This window comes from Macaca fascicularis, chromosome 4, assembly GCF_037993035.2.
Source record: "Macaca fascicularis isolate 582-1 chromosome 4, T2T-MFA8v1.1".
Taxonomy (NCBI): Eukaryota; Metazoa; Chordata; class Mammalia; order Primates; family Cercopithecidae; genus Macaca; species Macaca fascicularis.
The window spans coordinates 18,029,202-18,041,550 of record NC_088378.1 but is presented as its reverse complement, the minus strand read 5'-3'; the positions used below and the strand labels follow the sequence as shown (position 1 = coordinate 18,041,550).

At 41.2% G+C, this 12,349-nt stretch overlaps 1 long non-coding RNA gene across 6 annotated transcripts in view; it reads left to right on the top strand.

The window, feature by feature from the left end:
* The window catches only part of LOC141410042 (uncharacterized), a 40,003-nt gene that overhangs the window by 17,282 nt on the left and 10,372 nt on the right, over positions 1-12,349 (top strand). The window contains exons 2-3 of one of the 6 annotated variants that reach the window (XR_012433366.1): positions 3,836-3,993; positions 10,840-10,938. This is a non-coding gene — a long non-coding RNA (uncharacterized lncRNA). The other 5 variants (XR_012433365.1, XR_012433368.1, XR_012433367.1 and 2 more) reach the window with 5 other exon arrangements.

The following is a 12,349-nucleotide window of genomic DNA, read 5'->3' as shown; positions in this document are numbered from 1 at the left end:
CTTGATTTGGTCTTCCCCCATGGTCTTTTCTTTTCTTTTTTGAGATGGAGTCTCACTGTGTTGCCCAGGCTGGAGTGCAGTGGTGCAATCTCGGCTCACTGCAACCTCCGCCTCCTGGGTTCAAGCAATTCTCCTGCCTCAGCCTCCCGAGTAGCTGGGACTACAGGCGCCCGCCACCACACTCGGCTTATTTTTTTGTATTTTACTAGAGACAGGGTTTCACCATGTTGCCCAGGCTGGTCACAAACTCCTGACCTCATGATTTGCCTGCCTCGGCCTCCCAAAGTGCTGCGATTACAAGCCATTGTCTTTTCTTACACTATAATCTTCCAATTTTGATTTTTGCTCTAAGTTGGCATAAGATTCACATATCTAAGGATGTCAGGTTGTAAGTATAGAAATGAATGTCATTCTAATTTGTTTCTGTGTATGAAAGTTAATGTAGAATGAAGATGTATACATCATGATTAAAAGAGACTGTGAAGAATATTTTCTAGTGAAGAATTTGCTTCCTATAGTTTTGTGGCCTCTGGTGTTATAATAGAGGGTAATCCACTTATATATTTTCATTAAAATTTATTCATAGTCTTGTCATGTCTTTTTTCATAATGTGCCAATATTCTTGTCCTATCCACTATCAAAATGAACTTAAAACATTTATTTTTTAAAAGGTTGCATGCTATTGACTTTACATGTTTTCTGTTGGTATATTTGTCCTCCACACCCTCTTTTCCCCTCTTGTCAACTGCAATTCCTATTCACATTTGGCTTTGCATTACATTTTCCCCAATTCTAACATTCCCATTTGCTTTCTTTCCACTCTCGTTTCATTGCTAATTCTCTGGAGAGAATGAAATTCTATTGTTGTTATTGTTATTTTCTTTTTTCTTCTAAAGATTGGAGAGTAGAGCTCATATTTGCGAAATGACTAGTTTCATAAATATCAAGAAGTGAGTAATAAGTGGAAACTGTTCTTGGAATCCTAACTCCTAGGATGTGGTCTATTTTTAGTAGACCACATAATAAATGGGCGGAGACCAAAAATCCAAGTGCCTTGAATATTGGGGGTGAGCTGAAATCAAATCAGGTTTCTTTCTGGTAATTGATTATAAAGTAATTTCATCCACAATGACAATGAATTGATAAGTCAATTTGAGAAATATGTTATTAACTTATTTTTATAATTAAGAAGCTCTTAACAGATTTCTGTAAATGCTACAAAAATAAAACTCCAAAAACAAACATAGTTTAATTTTGTTAATAAGATATAGCTCTCATTTAAAAAAATTTTTTTTTTGAGACAGAGTCCAGCTCTGTTGCCCAGGCTGGAGTGCAGTAGTGTACTCTTGGCTCACTGCAGCCTCCATCTCCCGGGTTCAAGGGATTCTCTTGCCTCAGTCTCCCAAGTAGCTGGGATTACAGGTGCCCACCACCATACCTCGATAATTTTTTTGTATTTTTAATAGAGATGGGGTTTCACCATGTTGGCCAGGCTAGTCTTGAACTCCTGACCTCAAGTGATCTGCCCGCCTCGGCCTCCCAAGGCCGGGATTACAGGAGTCAGCCACTGCACCCGGTCTCATTTAAAAATTTTTTTTAAAAAGGTAAAATTGGCCTCTTAGCTAAGTGATTATTTATCTTGCAGTGTGAAAGGACAAGAAAGCTCTACCGGCACAGGAATTAGCTGCTGCTGACCTCCTTTATGTTATCAGTGGACAAAAAGGCTGGTTAAAACTTGCTTTGATGCCAGGCGTGGTGGCTCATGCCTATAATCCCGGCACTTTGGGAGGCCGAGGTGGGCGGATCACTTGAGGTCAGGAGTTCGAGACCAGCTTAGCCAATATGGTGAAACTCCATCTCTACTAAAAATACAAAAATTAGCCAGGCCTGGTGGTGGGTGCCTGTAATCCCAGCTTACTCAGGAGGCTGAGAGAGGAGAATCGCTTGAATCTGGGCGGCAGAGGTTGCAGTGAGCCAAGATCGCTCCACTGCACTCCATCCTGGGTGACACAGCAAGACTCCATCTCAAAAACAAACAAACAACAAAAAAAACACAAAAAAAAACCAAAAACAAAAAACAAACAAAAAAACCTGATTTGATATAGTTTCCTGGTGATTTTTTGTTTTGTTTACTGCTGAGATTTAAAATGGTTGCTTACCTTAAGAGAAAGAGAGTATGCTTGTAAAATTTAAGTGCAGGACCAAAACATGGACCCAAGGGAGCGGAGGGTGAGCACACAGGAGATCACAGCTACTCTCTGCTGTGTTATAGGAGAGGGTAGAGCCAGCTGGCAGACAGCAGGCTGGAAGCCAGCAGTTAGAAGCAGCAGCTGTGGGTGACCTCGTCTGGGAGAAATGAGAAGGATCCCTAGAGTGGAGAGATGTGACGACAGTGCTCATAAAACCATTGTTGCCTTTACTGAAAGAGCAGAAGTCAGGTGTTCTCAGATATTAGAGGACAGACAAGTCAGGTGAGCTGCTTAAAAATTCAAATTCCTTGTCCTACTTCAGTCTTGAGGCCCGAAAATCTTTACGTTACACCATCAACACGGATGACTCTGAGATAGCTCTTTCAGGAACCACACTTTAAAAATCCCTGGACTAAGGTGCAGCATCTGTGAAAATAAAACACAAAGATCTGTAACAATTTTGCAGGCGATCGGGCTACATATTTCTACTTAGGGATTTGGCTTTTGTTTAACCCTTTTTAAAAGTCTCACTTACCCATGAAATTAAATTACTTCAGGGTTATTTAATTAAGTAAGACACTTCCATTTTCTGATATTCTGACCTCTTGTCAGACAATGTGTCCCCATTTGGAGTGTTCTAATATAATCTTTATTTTAGAAGAAACTATGCTCTTTGTGCAGTTGTTTCTATTTGTTGCTGTTTCATTCTTTAAAAATAAAACCATACTGAGATAAATGCACAATTCCTGCTTCTCTCAGTTACCTACCCAGAAATAAAATAATTCTAGCTGTAACTGAGTCTAAGTTATGCCAAGCCTGTCTGGTAGCCACTGTTTGAAATGCCTGCATAGAGCCTTGAAGGAATTCATTGTTCTTCAAAGTGCCAGCTGTACATACTGCGATTTCCTGCATGGCTTCTGCCACTCAGGAATGCTGCACCCTGGTGGTTCTTTAGGGGTGTCCTTTTTCTCAATTGCTTCATTGTGGGTCCCATAGTGTCTGTCTGAAGATGTTCCACCACAGCTCAAGAGCACCATCTTGGGATGCACATTTTTGCAACAGATAGAGGACTTGAGTGGCACAGAATTCCATAACTTGCTAGAGGCAAGTGCAGTAAACCTAGAACAAAAAATCAAAAGAAAGAAAGAAAAGGGGCAGTGAGGCAGTTACTTTAACCATGTGCATTAGCTTGGCAACACCTCTTAGAATTTTTCTTGGTAGGAGATGCAGACTTTATCCAAGAAAGACAGTGCTACTGCCTTCCACAAAATTTGTATTTTGCTATTGTTGTCTGTAGGTCAAGGTCACAGTCAACTTTGAAAGAATCAGCTATAAATCTAATAAGCGGCAAAGAAACTTAGAGGGCCTTATGGAAAAGTAAGTTCTTTTCAGATATCCTGCAAAAATGTGCTGGCCTTAAATCACCGATGGCATTGTAATATTTGAGATATGCGAGAAAATCATTGAACTTTGGGACCATTTTCAGAAAAACAAAAATATAAAAGTACTTTTATTTTCACATCTCTAAAGTGAATCATCAGTCAATTATCATGTAATCTAAAGGTCTGACAAATTGGTCCTTGCACCTTGGATATGTGTGTTAGAAATTCTGTGATGGAGTCTCATTTGGCCTTTGCTTTTTCCAGGCTAGGCTTTTCAGCACTGATGTCTTATGCTGGATCTCCCTCAGCTGCCCACACACCCCATGGAAATGGGACAGATGAGGCAGTTGGTGGATGGGGGAAAGAAGAGTGAGACTAATAAGAGAGACCAGACTGGGAGAGAATTCATGTTTTTCCTCATGGTAAGTAGAGAGCTTGATGTATACGCAAATTCATATACATTTCTTTAGGTTGCCATAGACACTGATGCCAATATTCCCTATTGTCCTCAAATTCTCTCCCTGAGCACAGGCAGAGTATTTAACAATGTCAATGCCAATCTGTGTGTGGAACACCAACTACAAAAAAAAGTTGGATGGCATTAATTTCACATGTGAAGTGGTCTGAACAATGCAACTAGGAGTTAAGAAAATGCCAATACCGGCCAGGCGTGGTGGCTCACACCCAGTAGTTTGAGAGGCCAAGATGGACGGATCACCTGAGGTCAGCAGTTCGAGACCAGCCTGGACAACATGGTGAAACCCCATCTCTACTAAAAATACAAAAATTAGCCGGGTGTGGCACACACCTGTAATCCCAGCTACTCGGGAGGCCAAGGCAAGAGAATCGCTTGAGCCTGGGAGGCTGAAGTTGCAGTGAGTCAAGATTGTGCCACTGCACTCCAGCATGGGCGACAGAGCGAGACACCATCTCAAAAAGAAAAAAAAAAAGAAAAAAGAAAAGAAAACGCCAGTAGCATCTCTCAGCCTCCCTGGTGTCTAGGCTGCTGTGGAAGAATGAGCAGCCTCTCTTCCAGAAGCTTGAGGGGAACTGGACTGCTAGGGGAGAGGCAGGAGAAGAAATTGAAGGCAAGAAGTTTGAGGATGTGAGGAAATCAATTAGGTATCAGTTAGGGTAATGCTAGACAAACGCTCACGAATAAGCCCTCACATTTCAGTGGTTGTCGTCACCCCCAGGTTAAGAGTCCATTGCAGGTGTTCTTCATTGACTGCAGCTTTTTTCCATGGAATAGTTCGGAGATCCAAGCTCCTTCCATCTTGTGGCTCTGACTTCCCCTAAAGCTACAGAATCCTTCCTATTCAGACAGGGGAAGAGAGCAGAGAAAACAATGATGCTTTTAAAAAAACCAATCTGTTAGGTGACATAAATCTCTTTCTCATTTCATTGATGAAAACTAGTCACATGGCATAATCTGGATGCAGGAAGGACTGGAAGATGCGGTTCCTGGCTGGGCAGCCAAATTCAACTGACATATCTACACTGTGAAAGGGGATGCTGAATTTTAGGGGACAGCAGCCATCTCTGCCATGTAAAGTCCTGATAAGGCATAATAGACAGGACTGAGAAGGAAACCAGCAGAAGAAGAAACAGAATATTATGGAAACTGGACAAAACAGTTAACTAAAAGGAATTGCATTTGTCTGGTAGCCTGGCATAACGAAGATGAGATGGATGATTGAATTAATTATCTTTGAAATTTGGGGGTAAGGTAGTCTAAGAATTCAGGCATAATGAAATTAGGAGGCTTTGTTCAGTGTTCAAATGGGATATAATCAAGAACCAGGCCAAGTGTGGTGGCTCATGCCTATGTAATCCCAGCACTTTGGGAGGCCGACGTGGGTGGATCACTTGAGGTCGAGTGAGTCTGGCCAGTCTCGAGGAGTTCGAGACCAGTCTGGCCAACATGGCAAAACCTCATCCCTACTAAAAACACAAAAATTAGCTGGGTGTGGTGGTGTGCACCTGTAGTCCTAGCTACTCAGGAGGCTGAGGTACGAGAATCTCTTGAATCCAGGAGGCGGAGGTTGCAGTGAGCCAAGATCATGCCACTGCACTCCAGCTTAGGTGACAGAGCAAGACCCTGTCTCAAAAACAAAACAAAACAAACAAACAAACAAAAAACAAGAACCAGTTCTGGGGTCTCCAAACAAAAACTTTCTTTCCAAGTTATTGGAGGACAAGGTGAGATGTTTTCTAGTTGTTCATGTCCCAAAGAAATTTGCTGTTTCTCTAGCTGGAACACTTGGGCTTTTGCTGGTAGAACCAAAAATAACTCTAGAGGAGAGGTGTTCACTATGTCTGCAATGAGGGAAATGTTCTATATCTTTACTGCTCAATACAGTAGCCACTGGCCACATGTGGCTATTGAGCACTTGAGATGAGGCTAATGTGTCCAAGGAAATTTTAAGAAGTTTACATTTACAATTAAGTAACTACATGTGGCCAGTGCCTACCATTTTAGACAGCTCACCTCCAGAGGGATGTAATGGGCACCTCTTGTATCATCTGCCCAGGCCTCCCCTCTCTCTGTAAACTGACACCTTCTCCTACAAGCTTCCTCAGGTGGCTCTGAACAGCCAGGTTCATAACGTTTTTCCTTTTCACCAGTCATGGTTGCTTAACCCTGGGGTGATCACTATACCAACATTTTAGACAGTCAGAGTCTCTTCACAGATGCTGGGAAAATAACAGAGCAGTCAGTCTCTCTGCAGGTAGATTCAGAAGCTGTTGGTAGCCATATTTTCTGCATGGGGATTCAAGAAGCAGAGGATGCCAATCTGCAAAAAGAGATGAACGAAGCACACATGAAGAGAACAATGAGGGGAAAGAGAAAGCTAGAATTCTGGCTGCTATTCTAGCCCCTGAGTCCATACTATTTCTAAAACAGGGCTGCAGCTGACCCTCAGGGCATGATGGCTTATGTCTATAGACCCAGCTACTCTGGAGGCTAAAGCGGGAGGATCTCTTGAGCCCAGGAGTTTGAGGCTGCAATGAGCCATAATTGTACCACTGCTCTCCAGTGTGGGTGACAGAGTGAGACCCTGTCTCTAAAATTAAAACAAAACCAAAAACACATTAACTCAGTTTGGAATGTCTGACTGCCATCTCTACCTATCAAAATTCTACCAAGATTTCAAGGCCCATTTCAAAGGCCATCTCCTCCTCTATCCTATTTTTCCTTCTATTTTAGTTTTTGACTACTTTGAGCACACGGCCTTCATTGTTTTATAATTGTTTATAGATGGTTTGTAGGTGCAATACTCCAAAACCTTCTCCAGACACAATTTTTTATTAATGCAGTCTAAAATGGCATTCAATTTTCTGGTAGCTACTTCATATTTTCATCTCATATTGAGTTTTGTGGTCAATTAAGACCCTCAGTGTCATAATTCTTGAGGAGTGAGGCCAGAGCATGCTAGGTCCTCACTGGCAGGCTGCTGAGGAAGTGGAGGAGGGAGCAGAAGAGCACAGCACAGGGAACTTCATACCAGTCTGGAAGTACTAACGGCAATGATATCTGCTCATGGTCTGTGAAAGATTTAATACTTTAGTGGTGTTCTTTATACCTTGATTAATTTTTTGTGACTTACAGATTTCTAACAATGCATAATTATAGAATCACTCTTTTAAGTTTAAAATAAAAAACAAACACTGGATTGGTTTAGGTGAGAGGGAAACAGCAGCAGGTAATTTGGGATGGTCACAATACCTGGAGTCACTTGGCTAACTATTCTGTGGTCCAAGGTCCATTAGAGTTGTACAAAAATCTAGCCAATAGCTAATGAGGCTTGGGGAAGGAGCTCCAGGCCTGGACACCTGAGAAAGGTGGTTAAAGACAGGATGGGCCCTTTGGGGCTCAGTGTACAGGTAAGTTAGGTAGTAGAATCATTGGCTGCAGAGCCAGACAGACCAATATTCTTGTCCTGGGAGGGACTTGGAAGAAGTCACTTCACTTCTCTAAGCCTGTTGTCTTATCTGTAAGATGAGGAAAAATTGTCTTTTGTGGGATTGTTGTGAGATTACCTGAAGGGGAAAATATATACCTGCCCCACAGTAGACACTGAATATATCACAGGTAAGGGCTTGGTGGGCTGTATGTTCTGAGTTAGGCTGGATTTCAGGCAGAACCATGCTCAGCAGAGGAATCAGAAATCAGGAAAAGAAAAGAGGCTGACAGCCAGGTATGTAGGCTAAAGCAGGAGAAGTTAGAAACTGAAAAGGAAAATAGAAAGCTTAGGGTAATAAGATGAATGGCAGTTCCCCCTAGCTGTTTGATACGGTTTGGCTGTGTCCCCACTCCAATCTCATTTTGAATTATAGCTCCCATAATACTCACAAGTCATGGGAGGGACCCAGTGGGAGGTAACTGAATCATGGGGACAGCTTTTTCCCTTATTGTTCTTTTTTATTTTTTTTTTAAATTTTACTTAAGTTCTGGCATACATGTGTAGAACATGCAAGTTTGTTACATAGGTATACACGGGCCATGGTGGTTTGCTGCACCTATCAACCCATCATCTAGGTTTTAAGCCCTGGATACATTAGGTATTTGTCCTAATAGTCTCCCTCCCCTTGTTCCCCACCCCCCAACAGGCCCTGGTGTGTGATGTTCCCCTCCCTGTGTCCATGTGTTCTCATTGTTCAACTCCCACTTATGTGTGAGAACATGTGGTGTTTGCTTTTCTGTTCCTCTGGTAGTTTGCTGAGAATGGCGGTTTCCAGCTTCATCCATGTCCCTGCAAAGTACATGAACTCATTCTTTTTTATGGCTGCATAGTATTCCATGCTGTATATGTGCAACATTTTCTTTATCCATTCTATCGTTAATGGACATTTGGGTTGGTTCCAAGTCTTTGCTATTGTAAACAGTGCTGCAACAAATATCTGTGCATGTGTCTGTATGGTAGAATGATTTATAATGCTTTGGGTATATACCCAGTAATGGGATTGCTGGGTCAAATGGCATTTCTGGTTCTAGATCCTTGAGGAATCGCCACACTGTCTTCCACAATGGTTGAACTAGTTGACAGTCCCACCAACAGTGTAAAAGCATTTCTATTTCTCCACATCCTCTCCAGCATCTGTTGTTTCCTGACTTTTTAATGACTATTATTCTAACTGGCATGAGATAGTATCTCATTGTGGTTTTGATTTGCATTTCTCTAATGACCAGTGATGATGAGCTTCTTTTCATATGTTTGTTGGCTGTATAAAAGTCTTCTTCCGAGACGGGCGGATCACGAGGTCAAGAGATCGAGACCATCCTGGCTAACACGGTGAAACCCCCGTCTCTACTAAAAAAATACAAAAAACTAGCCAGGCGAGGTGGCGGGCGCCTGTAGTCCCAGCTACTCGGGAGGCTGAGGTAGGAGAATGGCGTAAACCCGGGAGGCGAAGCTTGCAGTGAGCTGAGATCTGGCAACTGCGCTCCAGCCTGGGCAACAGAGCGAGACTCCGTCTCAAAAAAAAAAAAAAAAAGTCTTCTTTTGAGAAGTGTCTCTTCATGTCCTTTGCCCACTTTTTGATAGCGTTTTTTTTTCTTGTAAATTTGTTTAAGTTCCTTGTAGATTCTGGATATTAGATCTTTGTCAGATGGATAGATTGCAAAAATTTTCTCCCATTCTGTAGGTTGCCTGTACACTCTGATGATAGTTTCTTTTGCTGTGCAGAAGCTCTTTAGTTTAATTAGATCCCATTTGTCAATTTTGGCTTTTGTTGCCATTGCTTTTGGTGTTTTAGTCATGAAGTACTTGCCCATGCCTAAGTCCTGAATGGTATTGCCTAGATTTTCTTCTTGGGTTTTTATGGTTTTAAGTTTTATGTTTAAGTCTTTAATCCATCCTGAGTTAATTTTTGTGTAAGGTGTAAGGAAGGGGTCCAGTTTGTTTTCTGCATATGGCTAGCCAGTTTTCCCAGCACCATTTATTAAATAGGGAATCCTTTCCCCATTGCTTGTTTTTGTCAGGTTTGTCAAAGATCAGATGGTTGTAGGTGTGTGGTGTTATTTCTGAGGCCTCTGTTCTGTTCCATGGATCTACATATCTCTTTGGGTACTAATACTGTGCTGTTTTGGTTACTGTAGCCTTGCAGTATAGTTTGAAGTCAGGTAGTGTGATGCCTCCAGCTTTATTCTTTTTGCTTAGGATTATGTTCGCTATATGGCTCTTTTTTGGTTTCATATGAAATTTAAAGTAGTTTTTTCTAATTCTGTGAAGAAAGTCAATGATAGCTTGATGGGAATAGCATTGAATCTATTAATTAGTTTGGGCAGTATGGCCATTTTCACAATATTGATTCTTCTTATCTGTTAGCATGGAATTTTTGTCCATTTGTTTGTACTATTCTTGTAATAGGGAAAAAGTCTCATGAGATCTGATGGTTTTATAAAGGGCAGTTCTCCTGCACATACTCTCTTGCGTGCCACCATATAAGACATGGCTTTGCTCCTCCTTCGCCTTCCACCATGATTGTGAGACCTTTCCAGCCATGTGGAACTGTAAGTCCATTAAAACTCTTTTTCTTTATAAATTACCCAGTCTTGGGTATATCTTTATTAGCAGCATGAGAACAAACTAATACACTACTGAATCATAAATACTGATCCAACAATCAATTTTCAGCACCTCTGATATGTGATCACTCTGCTGCAGCTGACACCAGCGACATCTCCAGCCCCTCTTGGCTTCTGTGCCTCCGTTGACACCATGCTTCCCCGTGGCCTCCTCCTACTCCAATGCTGCCACAGTTTCCTCTCCAACAGGCACTTCTTCACCTCCTCTTATAAACACTGCTGTTCCTTGCAGTTCTGTTCTGGGCCTCTTATCTTCCCACTTCACACATTCTTCCCCAGTGGTCTCATCTACGTACCTTTGATTGGTTTTCTACTATTTGCTACTGACTTCCAGATCTTATATCCAGTTAATTACTCACAACTCAAAACCCTTCAAAGTTCTCTTGGAAACTTGAGAGTAATTTGCTTTGGAACCCAGTTATGCCTTTAATCTTCGGCCTGCCACCTCCATGTTTTTCCTGAACTAGACCTCTGGCTCAAAAATGACCATTGCTATGGTTTGAAGTTTCTTCCCTAACCCTCCTTATTCATATATTGAAATCCTAACCCCTAAGGTATCAGGAGGTGGGGCTATTGGGGGGTGATGAGGTTATGAGAATAAAGCCCCCATTAATGGGATCAGTGCTCTTATAAAGGGTATTCCAGTGAACCCCCTCTCCATTTTGACCATGTGAAGACACAGAGAGAAGATGGCTGTCTATGAACCAGAAACAGGCCCTCACCAGACACTGAATCTGCTAGTGCCTTCATCTTGGACTGCTCAGCCTTCAAAACTGTGAGAAAAACTTTCTGTTATTTATAAGTTATTCAGTTTATGGCATTTTGTTATAGCAGCCCAAACAGACTAAAACAACCATTGAGCATCTAAGTCATCACCACAATCGCTGTAATCAATCCTATTATATTGCCAGCGTTTTTAAAATTGGTTATCATGACCCATTACTAGTTCTAGAATTAATTTCGTGGGTCACAATTGACTTTTTAAAGAATAGAACAAAGAATAGAATGGAATGGAACAGAAATAGCAGAATGCTTGCTTCCCTAGTAAGTATTGTTTTAAGATTTTTTAGTGTGTGTGCATTATGTTATAATAAACATTTTATTTTTTTATTGTGGCTCATAGACAAAAGTTTAGTACCCACTGGATTAGACCTCTGTGTCTTCCAGAGCATCCTGAATCAAATTATAAGAAACACAATTTGGAAACTAAATTTTCTGGGTTCAGTCACAGGTTCTGGTGCTTACTAGCTGTGTTTTCTTGGGAAAATTACTTAACCTCTCTATTTCTCAATTTTCTCATCTGCAAAATGGATTTAAAAATTGTATATCCTCATGGACCTATAGTGAAGATTAAATGAATTAATACAGTTCTTGCCTGACATGGATGAATGCTTTCTAAGTATTGTCTACTCTTAAACAATAAAATATCTAAATACTCTATTAAAGTTATCAAAATCATGAAAGTACATGAGAGATACTGAAACATAAGCATATTGTACATAATACGAAAATAGAAAAATTCATCAGATTGCTTTACCTAAAACAATCGCACTTTGAAAGACTTTACATTCATTCAGTGCCCTTTCTTGGTTTGGCACTCTTCTTCACCATTTTAAGGATTTTTTCAATCAATTCTTTTGAGGACATTTTGACTTAATTTTTATAAGTCTAATAAATGATTATCAGATTTGGATTTTATTTATATCATGTGGGCATGGAAGTTTTCTATGCATTATCCATGCTCCCTTCTTCCTTCTTACCCTGATATCAGTAAGAGATATACTTCTAGTCTACACATCCCCATACTTCTGGAAAGGGACTGTATCCACCACCTAAGCCAATGCTTCCAGCTTTTTTTGTGTGTGTGTGTGATGTGACAAAAAAAAATAGTGCTTGTATAGCACTGTAGGATAAAAGGAAGAGGCCGCTCTGCTTGGAGATGACTGGTCAGATGTGACAGTGGCTTTGGGGCAAGAACAAATGGCAGCCCTAAGGCCTGAAGGGATCCATATCTCTACATGTGCAACCCATTCTCAGCATAAGATGGAAACCTCTGTATTCTAAACTAAGAAGTGCATGTCTTTCCCATTGCCACAATTACCAGTTCAGCATGGGCCCATGATCAAGTCTGGCCAAGGAAACTGACAAGAACAACTTAGACCCCATCATATCTTCCTCTGTCTTAC